At 39.5% G+C, this 14,177-nt stretch overlaps 1 long non-coding RNA gene across 2 annotated transcripts in view; it reads right to left on the bottom strand.

Annotated features, from left to right (window-relative positions):
• Positions 1-14,177, bottom strand: part of LOC120525137 — a 47,948-nt gene that overhangs the window by 18,798 nt on the left and 14,973 nt on the right. The gene's annotated exons all lie outside the window — the stretch shown is intronic.

Here is a 14,177-nt window from a genome sequence, read left to right as displayed (position 1 = left end):
GTGCCATGCTTGTACACCCAGTGCCCTGGCAAATTTATTGTCTTGACTCTCCGCAAGACAAGCAGAATGACAGTGGAGAAACTCAGAAGAAAACTTTAATAACTAATGTCAGGGAAAGTAGATAACAGATATGACTATGAGGAATTTCTCTCGATGACTCCATTTCCTCTCTCACTGAAGGTCTGACAGTTGGAATCTTTGTGCACTTTAAAGAAGTTTAGGCTCATCACTCTAAGCTACTGTTTCTCAACCTTTAAGTATTTGCGACCCGAGTTTTTATAACAGTTTTAATCCATCCATCTTTCAACCCTCTGAATCTGAACACAGGGTCACGGGGCTCAAGGCAGGAACCAATCCCGGGCAGGGTGCGAACCCACCCACACACCAGGGACAATTTAGAATCACCAATCCATCTAACCTGCATGTCTTTGGACCGTGGGAGGAAACCGGAGCACCCGAGTAAACCCACGCAGACACGGGGAGAACATGCAAACTCCACGCAGGGAGGACCAGGGAAGCGAACCCAGGTCTCCTAACTGCGAGGCAGCAGCGCTACCACTGCGTCACCGTGCCGCCCCAGTTCTAATCGCGCCCAGATTTTTTTGAAAGGAGCCCACTAATACCAATTTGTTCTTTTTCAATTAATGATATATCATAGATGCATATTTTATTATGCCTACTTAACTTTTATCGACATTTATCTAACTCTATATTTATTTTTCTAGTATCAGAATGGAGTTTAAGTTCATTTGTTTTGGTTTCAATAGATGTATTTTTCATATTTTTGATTCTTGTTTTCTTTTTTTCACATCTTCGCACCCCCCTAGGGGGGCCCGCACCACAGTTTGAGAACCACTGCTCTAAGCTTTGAGCCCTCATACAGATGGATCTTATTTTAGTCAGCAGACCTGGAAACCTGGATGTTCATCCCTTTAAGATTACAAATGATTCCTAGGGAGGCAAACTGCATTGACTAGTGCTGCTGTGGAGTCTTTTCTTTTTTTTTTAAACATTTAATTTCTGCACTTTGAAGTATTTTTTTAACTAATGTTTAGCTTCTACACCCTCAAATATTGGCTCATTACTACAAATACATTTAACATGCAATGCAATGACTCATATTTACATTTCTGTTTATTTTCAACACTATTTACCTCAATAAATCCAGACTCAAGTATCATCACAAATTTCGTCCATCCATTCCCATTCAAACTTAATCCAATTCTGTGTTGCAGAGGGTCAGAATCCAGCCCTGTGGCATTAGACAAGAAGACAATGGTACATCTAAAACTTCTCAAGCTCCCTTTCAGTAGGCCTCTGTGACTCCTTAAGCAGACAGACTGAGGAGGGATGCTTAGTTAAGAACAGAATATAAAATTGGTTCAGTAGAAAAATATTTGCTAATCTACTGGAAGCAGAGCAGAGCGGCAGATTAAATTGGAAGAGCCTTACCAAGCATTGACTTACAATGTAAAGTTTTTTGTGTTCCCTGCTGTTTAAATTGCACTTCTTATTATAAGTTCTTCAAAAATCAGCCTATCCTAGTGTGATAGATGGCCGGCCGTTCATCCCAGCCAATACCCCCACACCGCTAGGTGGAGCCCTCCCTGCAGCATGGAGGTGGCCCGAATGCCAGCAGGGAATTATGGACATTGGAGTTTTCCTTTACAGCCCTGCTGGATACCATGGGGGCCACTAGAAGCGCTGAAGGGAGGAGCAGTGAATATTATCCTTACGCCCCGGAAGTACATATGGACAAGGGGAATGACGTGCTTCTGGGGTAAAGAAAAAGGATTTTTATTTGACCCGGAAATGTTCCGAGTCACGTGGCCAGAGAGGGCAAAACACTTCTTGGGGCAAGGACTATAAAAGACTGAAGGAGACACCAGAGTGTTGAGCTGAGCTGGGTAGAAGGATGGCAACGCGTCTGGGAGTGGAGGATTGTATATTGTATTTGTGATTAGTGATTATTGATTTGTTTAAGAGTATTGGGGAGGAGAGGGTGCTTTGTGCACTTTATTGTCATAATAAATCAAGTATTTGGACTTTTACCTGGCGTCTGACGAGTGGTCTGAGGGTTCAAGAGGTCAAGAGAGCCCCAATCTGTCACACTAGTTAGAGTATCATAATGTCTGAGGTTATGTCTAAAACAGGGGACATAAGGCTTGGATCTCATTTTCATTATTCATCCAATGATTTTTTAATTTACTTTTTTCAACATGATCATGGAACACCAGACCTAGCCATCCACTGAGAAATGTCTCTAATAATGCACAATCATAGACGTACAGGGAGAAGGTGACCATGCTGGAATTTAAGGTCAGGACTCTGCAGGCTCACCAGTGTGCCACCATCCATGCATGGACACCGATATATCATAAGGATGGTGTTTAGGAGGGGGCTACAATATAAAGTATACAATTTAGTTACATTCAGTAGCTTACTACTGACAACACTCAGTTGTATCAAAAGACTCTGCAGCACAGCACTAAAGTAATTTGTTGATTTAATCAAAGCTTCAAAAAGTCAGACACGTTTGAGCAGTCTAGCAACAGAGAGGAGGTTTGAATATTTGATGAACTGCTTTGAAGGCTATTTTGGTGTTACAGTTTCTAGGAAATATTCGTGCTGTTTGTAAAAAAAAATCATTAGAGTAAGTTTTTTGCTTGAAACTTATATTTATAGTGCTTTATTTTCCAAAATAAGGAAAATAAGGGTTCATGTGCTGGGTGCTCCCCACGTGGAGTTTGCCTATTCTCCCCATGCCCTTGTGCATTTCCATCAAGTTCTCTGGTTTCCTCCCACAATCCAAAGACATACCGGTTAGGTAAACTGGCATTGCTAAACTGGTCTGAGTGGGAGTGTGTGTGTTCACCCCATGATGGACCTGCACGCTGTTCAGGTACTTGATGATTGCTGGGTAAATTCCAGCTTCACACCAACCATGCCTTGGATAAATGGGTTAGGAAAATGGATGGATGGATCATCATCATCCTCCTCCAAATAGAGTAGCTTAGGACACCCAAATGTAGCAAAATAATACAAAGCACTCAATGTAACTGCATTACTGTTACACCAGGCTACCAAGGGCCGATTATTTCCAAATTAATATATGAATGTTTCCAAAATGGCCTTGCCTCCTGGCACACCGAAAAGTTCTCTAGATATTGCGGAGACAGTACATGAATAATGGGTCAATGTTTAAAGATAATACAGTAATCCCTCCTCGATTGCAGGGGTTGCGTTCCAGACCCCCCGGCGATAGGTGAAAATCCGCGAAGTAGAAACCATATGTTTGTATGTTTATCTTTATATATTTTAAGCCCTTATAAACTCTCCCACACTGTTAACATTATTAGAGCCCTCTAGACATGAAATAACACCCTTTAGTCAAAAGTTTAAACTGTGCTCCATGACAAGACAGAGATGACAGTTCTTTCTCACAATTAAAAGAATGCAAATATATCTTCTCTTCAAAGGAGTGCCGTCAGGAGCAGAGAATGTCAGAGAGAGAGAGAGAGCGTGACAGAAAAACAAACAATCAAAAAATCAATACGTGCTGTTGGGCTTTTAAGTATGAGCACAGCGATAAAGCAGCTGCAAAGAAGGGAGCAATGTGAAGGTAGTCTTTCAGCATTTTTTAGAGTAGCCTCCGTATCTTCTAAACAAACAGCCTCTGTGCAAACAGCACCTCTGCTCACACCCCCTCCGTCAGGATCAGAGAATGTCAGAGAGGGTGAGAGAGAGAGATTAAAACAAACCATCAAAAAATCAATATGTGCTTTTGGGCCACCGCGATAAAGCGGCATTTCTTAGAGGAGCGTCCATATACTCCAGGCAAACAGCCCCTCTGCTCACACCCCCTCCGTCAGGCGCAGAGAATGTCAGAGAAAGACTGAGAAAAGCAAACAATCCGTTCGGGAAGCACATCGTATATCATTGAGGAGTTTTAGTTAATATGTAATACATGCTCTGATTGGGTAGCTTCTCAGCCATCCGCCAATAGCGTCCCTTGTATGAAATCAACTGGGCAAACAAACTGAGGAAGCATGTACAATAAATTAAAAGACCCATTGTCCACAGAAATCCGCGAACCAGCGAAAAATCCGTGATATATATTTAGATATGCTTACATTTAAAATCCGCGATGGAGTGAAGCCGCGAAAGTCGAAGTGCGATATAGCGAGGGATCACTGTATTCATTGGCATCAATACTGTATATTGGGCTAGTCAGCTTATTGCTGGGGGGTACATGAAATACTGTAGTTATGGGGCTGGTTTGGAATAATTATGATTTTGATTTCTAGTTAGGCTGACAGGACAAGTGTAGATTCAACTTTATAAGAAGCAACATAGAGACTCAAAATGCAACTGGGATAGACATTTACTCAACTTTTCTTTTGCATTGTCCTTTGGTTTGAGGGTATCAACTGACCAGATATCTATCCATAAATGGTGACTATGCACCTATGCCACCCATAGCAGAATTAGCATGTTCAGATAATGTAAAGGCTACAGATTTTGTTGAAATTTGGCACACTCATCCTTCAAAGGAATTTCGCATGACATTTCGATTTTCATTGAGATATCAAAGAGTGCAGTATACCAAGTTTTGAAATTTCAACATCTTCCACTGAAAAGCTTACTTGTCTATCTGAAAACAGAGAAATGTTTTGTGCAATTGTTTCCAACTCACCTTGAGAGATGTCAGTTCTACTTGATTTTCATCTTTTATACATCTGACAGCAGTAAAGGTAAGGCAAGATAGCTAAAGCAGGGAGAGGTGTAGGCCCCTGCTATGGCCACTCACTTCTCCTGCTGCTTGAGGCAGGTGAATTGTAAAAGAAAGAAAACAAGGTGACTAATCTAGAAACAAATGTAAGAGGGCGGGAATTCTGTAAATGTCATAATCATGGAGCGAATTAAAACATACTCAGCATTTATGTTACACTAAAAACAACCTCACGACTGCATGATCTGCACATTAGAGTGCTTCCGTGATGCTTGAACTCGTCATCGGGCACTTTTTTTCAAAAATGTGATGTTTAAGAAATTACAACTAAAATTAGTCACAGACACTCCACATCCAGCAAGAGTCCTAAATCAATACCTTATTTACATCACTTCAATGGAATCTGCTATCGTTGAAAGCTTTTGAGCCACCCCAAGACTGCTAGGGCTGCATTTTTAATGGCATGATATAAGAAAGTGCTTTGTATATAAGGTAGTCTATTAATGCATGTACAGTAATTGCATTGTGTTATCACTGTTATTTTAAAATGTGACTCAATGTTGCAAAAATATTTAATACACAAAAATGTGTTTACCGACTCTTTAATGAAGTAACTAAAACAATTTAAAATGCTCCCCACCCTTTCAAATCAGTTCACTAAGTTTACAAACACACCCGAGTGTTCTGCCATGCATACACTTTCTAATCCTTAATTCTTAAATTGTCAACATCAGGATTAGGGCTATCAATCATTTCCTTACTTTTCACCATCCTTATGTGATTTATTTGTTTCTGAACTGTTAATTACAACTGGACAGATGACAGCCTAATTTCCGCCTCATACCGTATGTGTTAATGGTTTAATTGTCACTATGGTGCTCCTTTTCAACATATCAGATTTTTTTTTTTTTGGTCATTTTCAGTCTTTTCTTTCATGGCAAACAGAAACAATTCATAATCTCCCTGTTCAAGTTATACTTTTTTCAACATGTTATTTATTTGCTGTTATTCCTCTTTGATGTTTTTGTGTTTTGTTTGTTTGATCGAAATACTTCTGACAACAGAACTGTATGTGGTCAACACCGAGAGACTTCATGTCGGTGCTTCATCATATTCTGAAATATTTCCATATAATCTAATCAAATCATTCAAAAACCCTAGAGAATGTCTGGAATCTGCACAGAATGAAGTTTCAATCCTTAATATTTATGTGCAGTGCTCTGGGTAATAAAATGAAGTGCGAAAACCAATCAGCAATTTACACAGCGTGACCAGAGGGGAGCATTCTAGAGTAGACAGAAAGATACCAGCACAGTCCAGATAAGTAATAGGAAGACAATTTATAAACAAAATTAAGCACATAAGAGTGGGAATAAAGTATTTAGGTAAAATAATATTAAACAAAATGAAAGGAGAAATTTTACAAAGTCTAGATAGATGGATAGATAGATAGATAGACACAGGATGTAAACAAGAGTTTTGATCACTTTGTAACTAAGTTAAAATTGCAGGTGAGGGGCTGTGCTTATGCAAATTCCGAGACTGTGTTTGTGGGGATTGACAGTTAAGGCGGGTGGGGGAGTCACATCATCATCTCCCCTCTCATTCACCTCATTTCGCTCTGAGCTGAGCTCCGCAGCTAACGCAGTGTTACGACTTTGTGACGCTGTCACCAAATACTCACAGAAAAATCCACAAGTTAATACACACGCTGTCTCTAGAGTTTCTCCACACTGAATCCTCCAGGCACTACTTACAAAAGGTTAAATTGACAATCGTGTTACGTTATTTTTAAAATCTTTCCTTTTCTTAGCACAAGCACAGCCGAGAAGCTTCGATGCATGTGCTCCATAACGCGTTAAAAATCATGCATTTAATCACAAGCAAAGGAGAACTTCTGTCAATGCATGATTTCCTGGTACACCGATTACATTGATCAGCGGTTCCCGATTCATTTTACCCTCGCACCCCCTTGGTTTGAGAAGAAGTATGACAAAATATGAGGTTAACACAAAAAAACAGATCACCAATTGAAGCTTTATGAATAATCGATTCGCCATCAATAATTGTTTTGGTAAAGCCATACTCAGTGTAATCCTCCTTCCATTTTATAATTTTTCCGCCACTAGCCATGATTAAATGAACGGTAAAAAAGTAAGAGCGAAGCGAGGGTGACTTATTCAGGCAGGCAGGCGACAGCTCAATAGCTCAATTTGGATATAAGTAGGTTCTATTTAGTCGCCAGAAATATCTTTGCTAGGAATGGAAGTTGAATTTAGTCTTTAAATTTCTATGGTAAAGAAAAAGTTATGCAATGATGACTAAATTTAACTATATAAAGTCAAAACTTGTATATATAAAGTCACTGTTGGAATAAATAAAGTCAAAACTTGAATATATAAAGTCAATACTTGTTTCTGAATATATAAAGTCAAAACTTGTATATATAGCCTAAAGTCATTCCCAAATATATAAAGTCAAAACCTGAGTATATAAAGTCAGCGTTGGAATATCCATCCATTTCTCAACCCGTTGAATCCGACCACAGGGTCACGGGGGTCTGCTGGAGCCAATCCCAGCCAACACTGGGCGCAAGGCAGGAACCAATCCTGGGCAGGGCACATGCATCATTTTCAAAACATTAACCGAACAGTGTTTTTGAATTTATTTTTCTGAATACGTTTTTGTTAACTTAGTTCAGTTCAGAGTCGTTTCAATCAATAGATTTTGACTTTCACTTTATATATTCAGGAGTGAGTTTATAAATTCCAGCGCTGACTTTATATATTCTGACGCTGACTTTATATATTCAAGTTTTGACTTTATAGATAGATAGATAGATAGATAGATAGATAGATAGATAGATAGATAGATAGATAGATAGATAGATAGATAGATACTTTATTAATCCCAAGGGGAAATTCACATAATCCAGCAGCAGTGTACTGATACAAAGAAACAATATTACATTAAATAGTAATAGAAATGAAAAGAATTAAAATAAAATTAATGTTCGCATTTACTCCCCCGGGTGGAATTGAAGAGTCGCATAGTGTAGGGGAGGAACGATCTCCTCAGTCTGTCAGTGGAACAGGACAGTGACAAAAGTCTGTCACTGAAGCTACTCTTCTGTCTGGAGATGACACTGTTCAGTGGATGCAGTGGATTCTCCATGATTGACAGGAGTTTGCTTAATGCCCGTCGCTCTGCCACAGATGTTAAACTGTCCAACTTTACTCCTACAATGGAGCCTGCCTTCTTAACAAGTTTGTCCAGGTGTGAGGCGTCTTTCATCTTTATGCTGCCACCCCAGCACACCACCGCGTAGAAGAGGGCACTCGCCACAACCGTCTGGAAGAACATCTGCAGCATCTTACTGCAGATGTTGAAGGATGCCAACCTTCTCAGAAAGTATAGTCTGCTCTGACCTTTCTTACATAGAGCATCAGTATTGGCAGTCCAGTCCAATTTGTCATCCAGCTGCACTCCCAGATATTTATAGGTCTGCACCCTCTGTACACAGTCACCTCTGATGATCACAGGGTCCATGAGGGGCCTGGGCCTCCTAAAATCCACCACCAGCTCCTTGGTCTTGCTGGTGTTAAGGTGTAAGTGGTTTGAGTCGCACCATTTAACAAAGTCCTTGATTAGTTTCCTATACTCCTCCTCCTGCCCACTCCTGATGCAGCCCACAATAGCAGTGTCATCAGCGAACTTTTGCACGTGGCAGGACTCCGAGTCATATTGGAAGTCTGATGTATATAGATTGAACAGGACGGAGAAAGTACAGTCCCCTGCGGCGCCCTGTATTGCTGCACACAATGTCAGACCTGCAGTTCCCAAGACGCACATATTGAGGTCTGTCTGTAAGATAGTCCACAATCCATGCCACAAGGTGTGAGTCTACTCCCATCTCAGTCAGCTTGTCTCTAAGGAGCAGAAGTTGGATGGTGTTGAAGGCGCTAGAGAAGTCCAAAAACATAATTCTTACATCTTCTTATATATTCCAGTGCTGACTTTATATATTCAAGTTTTGACTTTATATATTCAGAAACAAGTTTTGACTTTATATATACCGACGCTGACTTTATATATTCAAGTTTTGACTTTATATATTCTGATGCAGACTTTATATATTCACAAAATCAATTTATTTGCCTGTTTGGCACCCCATAGTATATGTGTGTGTATATATGTACACATATAAATATATATATATATATATATATATATATATATATATATATATATATATATATATATATATATATATATATATATATATATATGCCAGCAACACTCATGACAATGACAAAACAATTACATTGTCAATCATGTTGTTATTATTAAAATGTTTCCTTCTCTTTTTACTTCTCCTGCCAAGCTGGTATTTTACTAGGTATTTTACTAGATATATATATATATATATATATATATATATATATATACACATATATATATATAATATATATACAAACACACACATATATATAAACATATATATATATACATACATATCTACATATATACACACACACACACACACACACTCAACTATCGTTTCTGTTCAAGTTCTATTTAAATTTTAAATAGAAGGAATTTTTATTTAGTCGACAGAATATTATTCCGGAATAAATCAACTCAAACCTTAATTAACTTGTAATATTTTGCTCTCCATAAAAATATATCCTGTCTAAATTATACAAGTTAGAAATAAAGTAAACGTTAAAAGAAGAAACATTCAAATTTCTTTACTCTAATGTAATTTATATAAAAAATAAACTTAAATTTTAAATATCCCAAAAGATTTTGCTCTCCATAAAAATATATCCTGTCAAAATTATACAAATTCAAATATGAACATGCTGCATAACAAAACCTGGAAATATAAATAAAATGTGTTCTTTTCAGCAATAACAAATCAAATCATTCAGTTGTCTTTGCTCATATGTCATTTTAGAGCTGGACGCCTGGCATCTTTTTTTGGCAACAAGTTCGTTTCTGTTTGCTGTGAGGTTCTGTGTTGTGGAGATTCTCAGGATGGATTGCAGGTGCTCATCAGTGAGGCGACTCCTGTGTGCTGTTTTGTTAGTCTTTATCACTGAGAAGAGCTTCTCACACAGATATGTGCTACCAAACATGCACAAGGTTCGAGCCGCATGTAGACGGAGCTGGAGCATTTCTGCGGGAATGGAGTGAATAAGCTGTGCGGGCCCTGCCTGCAGTATCGTACTTTGCCTTCAGTGTGCCATTACACTGTAGCTCAATCACCTCCATCTGAATCTGCACAGGTGCAGTTTCCACATCGACCGCAAATGGGTTGCGAAACAACTCAAAATTCTTTTTTGTTTTTCAAAGTCACCAAAGTGCTGTGCGAGTTTATCAGCAAAGTGCGTATTTGGGAACACCGTTGTGCCGATTTGGTTCAACATTACTTGGCAACAGGGAAAGTGGGGCAAGTTGCACTGGTGCATTTGTGTCTCCCATAAAAGTAGCTTCACTTGAAATCACTTTGTGATTTTGCACGGTAAAACGTCTGCTGAAGTGTCAGATTCTTCTTTAACTCTTCTGCTTTCTGTATCTTGTGCATTGCATTCAGGTCTTTCAGGTTATCTTGATGTTTTGTCTCATAGTGCCGTCTTAGATTAAATTCTGTAATTACAGCCACATTAGCTCCACAAATGAGACACACGGGTTTACCGGCAGTGTCAGTAAACATATACTCAGCCTCCCATCGGTTTTTAAAGGCTCTATGTTCAGAATCACCTTTTCTCTTCAGCATCGTGTGAGCTAGCTTCGCAATAACTTGCAGCATCATAAGCTAGACTTGATTAACGCGGTAAGTGTTCGGCAAGGCAGCTGAAGCGCTGCATTATGGGATCTGTAGTTTATTGTGTTACCAGCGCTTCATATCCCCGGCCATTAATAACAATAATACAGTATATAAAATGATCTCGGGCGGATATAATTACGCCGGGCCAGATGTAGCCTGGGCCTAGAGTTTGACACATATGGACTAAATAGAACTTGAAAAGAAATATTTTTTCAAATGTGATCGCGCAATTCAGATCGCGTTGATGCTCACTACAGTACATCGAGCCCGCGTGCTATTGTGGTTTTGTCTGCGTGCCTCAATAAGTCATCCTCCCCTCACTCTTACTTTTTTACCGTTCATCTAATGAATACACTGAGTATGGCTTTACCAAAACAATCATTGATCGCGAATAAAGTATCCATTATTCATAAAGTTTCAATTGGTGATCTGTCTTTCTGCGTTAACCGCATATTTTTTCATACGTCTCAAACCAAGGGGATGTGAGGCTAAAATGTATCGGGAAGCGAGCGTACATACTTAGTACATCCCCTCTCAGGAATCGAACCTCAGAAGCCGGCGCTACTACTATTGCGCCACGGCGTGTGGTTTGTCTATTTGAGCGTAGCAGTGTAATTCAGTTTTTGTTCAGCACTCTTTGGAACTGTTGCTTTTTGCCTGCGCACTGCGTCAGTTCACGTGAGCCGCTGAATATGGTTTTATATGTCACTCGCTCGCTTCTAATTGTTTCGCTGCCTTCTTAATTATATAATGCATGTTTTCTTCAGCGCTTTTTGTAGCTCTTCCTGGTTTTCTACGTAATGCGTGATTACATGGGAGGCATGATGATGTCACACGAAACTCCACCCCCCACAACTTTCGAGCTCAACTCCATTACAGTAAATGGAGAAAAATAGCTTCTAGTTATGACCATTACGCGTAGAATTACCTGCCCAACTTTTGTAAGTAAGCTGTAAGGAATGAGCCTGCCAAATTTCAGCCTTCTACCTACACGGCAAGTTGGAGAATTAGTGATGAATGAATAAGTGAGTCAGTGAGGGCTTTGCCTTTTATTAGTATAGATATGTATTAAACAGGTGTATATATATATCATATACACTCACCTAAAGGATTATTAGGAACACCATACTAATACGGTGTTTGACCCCCTTTTGCCTTCAGAACTGCCTTAATTCTAAGTGGCATTGATTCAACAAGGTGCTGAAAGCATTCTTTAGAAATGTTGGCCCATATTGATAGGATAGCATCTTGCAGTTGATGGAGATTTGTGGGATGCACATCCAGGGCACGAAGCTCCCGTTCCACCACATCCCAAAGATGCTCTATTGGGTTGAGATCTGGTGACTGTGGGGGCCATTTTAGTACAGTGAACTCATTGTCATGTTCAAGAAACCAATTTGAAATGATTCGAGCTTTGTGACATGGTGCATTATCCTGCTGGAAGTAGCCATCAGAGGATGGGTACATGGTGGTCATGAAGGGATGGACATGGTCAGAATCAATGCTCAGGTAGCCCGTGGCATTTAAACGATGCCCAATTGGCACTAAGGGGCCTAAAGTGTGCCAAGAAAACATCCCCCACACCATTACACCACCACCACCAGCCTGCACTGTGGTAACAAGGCATGATGGATCCATGTTCTCATTCTGTTTACGCCAAATTCTGACTCTACCATTTGAATGTCTCAACAGAAATCGAGACTCATCAGACCAGGCAACATTTTTCCAGTCTTCAACTGTCCAATTTTGGTGAGCTCGTGCAAATTGTAGCCTCTTTTTCCTATTTGTAGTGGAGATGAGTGGTACCCGGTGGGGTCTTCTGCTGTTGTAGCCCATCCGCCTCAAGGTTGTGCGTGTTGTGGCTTCACAAATGCTTTGCTGCATACCTCGGTTGTAACGAGTGGTTATTTCAGTCAAAGTTGCTCTTCTATCAGCTTGAATCAGTCGGCCCATTCTCCTCTGACCTCTAGCATCAACAAGGCATTTTCGCCCACAGGACTGCCGCATACTGGATGTTTTTCCCTTTTCACACCATTCTTTGTAAACCCTAGAAATGGTTGTGCGTGAAAATCCCAGTAACTGAGCAGATTGTGAAATACTCAGACCGGCCGGTCTGACACCAAAAACCATGCCACGCTGAAAATTGCTTAAATCACCTTTCTTTCCCATTCTGACATTCAGTGTGGAGTTCAGGAGATTGTCTTGACCAGGACCACACCCCTAAATGCATTGAAGCAACTGCCATGTGATTGGTTGATTAGATAATTGTATTAATGAGAAATTGAACAGGTGTTCCTAATAATCCTTTAGGTCAGTGTATATATTAAACAGGTGTATATATATATATTAAACAGGTGTATATATGTCATATATATTAAACAGGTGCATATATATATATATCATATATATATTAAACAGGTATATACTGTATATATAAACCCTCGGCTGATGGACGCGTTATGCTGCAGTGCTGCAGACTTGCAGTTGCCTCGGTTGTGTGACGAACCCTCGACTGACACATCACCCATTTCAAACAGTTTCATGTCTTTGTTATTATTTTCCAGAAAAAGAATCAAAGGTGACCAGGAGAAGTCCACCTCATGAACTGTGTATATCCAGAGACAGTTAATCCTTCCTGAGCTAATAGAGGAAAGCCAAACAACAGACCAAGAAATGCATCAGGGATTTTAAAGTTTTCTTAAACTAGTGAAGAACATCCCCACAAAGAGGTAGAGAGTCTGTGCATTTTAGGACCCACTGACTCTTCCTCAGGGTTAGGCTGTGAGGTTGAGAACAGAATATGAATTGCAGCAAATCATATACCAATGAACTGTGTAAAGACTTCAAGTAGTACACAGAAGATACAGAACTAGCCAAAGACCCAAGATGTCCTGTGATTAACAATATTATGTGATTTCCAGTGCTTCATACTCTGTTCCCTACTACTAAGAATCCCGTTCCTGGAGGCTTTTCTTGGTCTTTTGAGCAGCTTTCCCCTATTTACCCAGGACTGAAAACCTCTGGATATACCATTTAAGAGATGGACTTCTCCTATTCACCTTTGAGACTTTTTTTGGAAAATAAAAAGACAGACATGGAACTGTTTGAAAATTAAGTACATTGAACTATATAACTACCTATTTAATTGTAGGTTTATAGAATTTTGAGTACAATTGTTGCACTGGTCAGTGTTTCCTTGTGTTTAGTATTAAGTTTGTCTTCTCTCTTTGTTGATTTGAATTATAAGCTTCTCTTGACCTAATGTTTTGCTTATCAGTACTGAAAAACTTCAAAATTGTTTAGGGAAGAGCAAGTCAACCCATTACAGTCAATTTTTTGATATTTTTGTCTAAATGCTCATTGACACACAAAGGTGTCTTTCATCACAAAAGCTTTGATGGGTTTTATCAGCAGATTTAATTAACAAGAAGGCACTTGGGACAACAAAGCATGTGGTGCTAGCGTGGGGCTCAACTTCGGCTTTTGTTCTTGTTGCACTTTTATTTTCTATTGTGTGTCTGATGTGAATAAATACTTTCAAATTATGTCAGATGTTTTATAAACTAGCTCATAATTAAATCTCTCTGTACTAACAAAAAATGCCCAACACGT

Source organism: Polypterus senegalus, chromosome 3 (assembly GCF_016835505.1).
Source record: "Polypterus senegalus isolate Bchr_013 chromosome 3, ASM1683550v1, whole genome shotgun sequence".
NCBI lineage: Eukaryota > Metazoa > Chordata > Cladistia > Polypteriformes > Polypteridae > Polypterus > Polypterus senegalus.
This window is presented reverse-complemented; position numbering and strand designations above follow the sequence as displayed.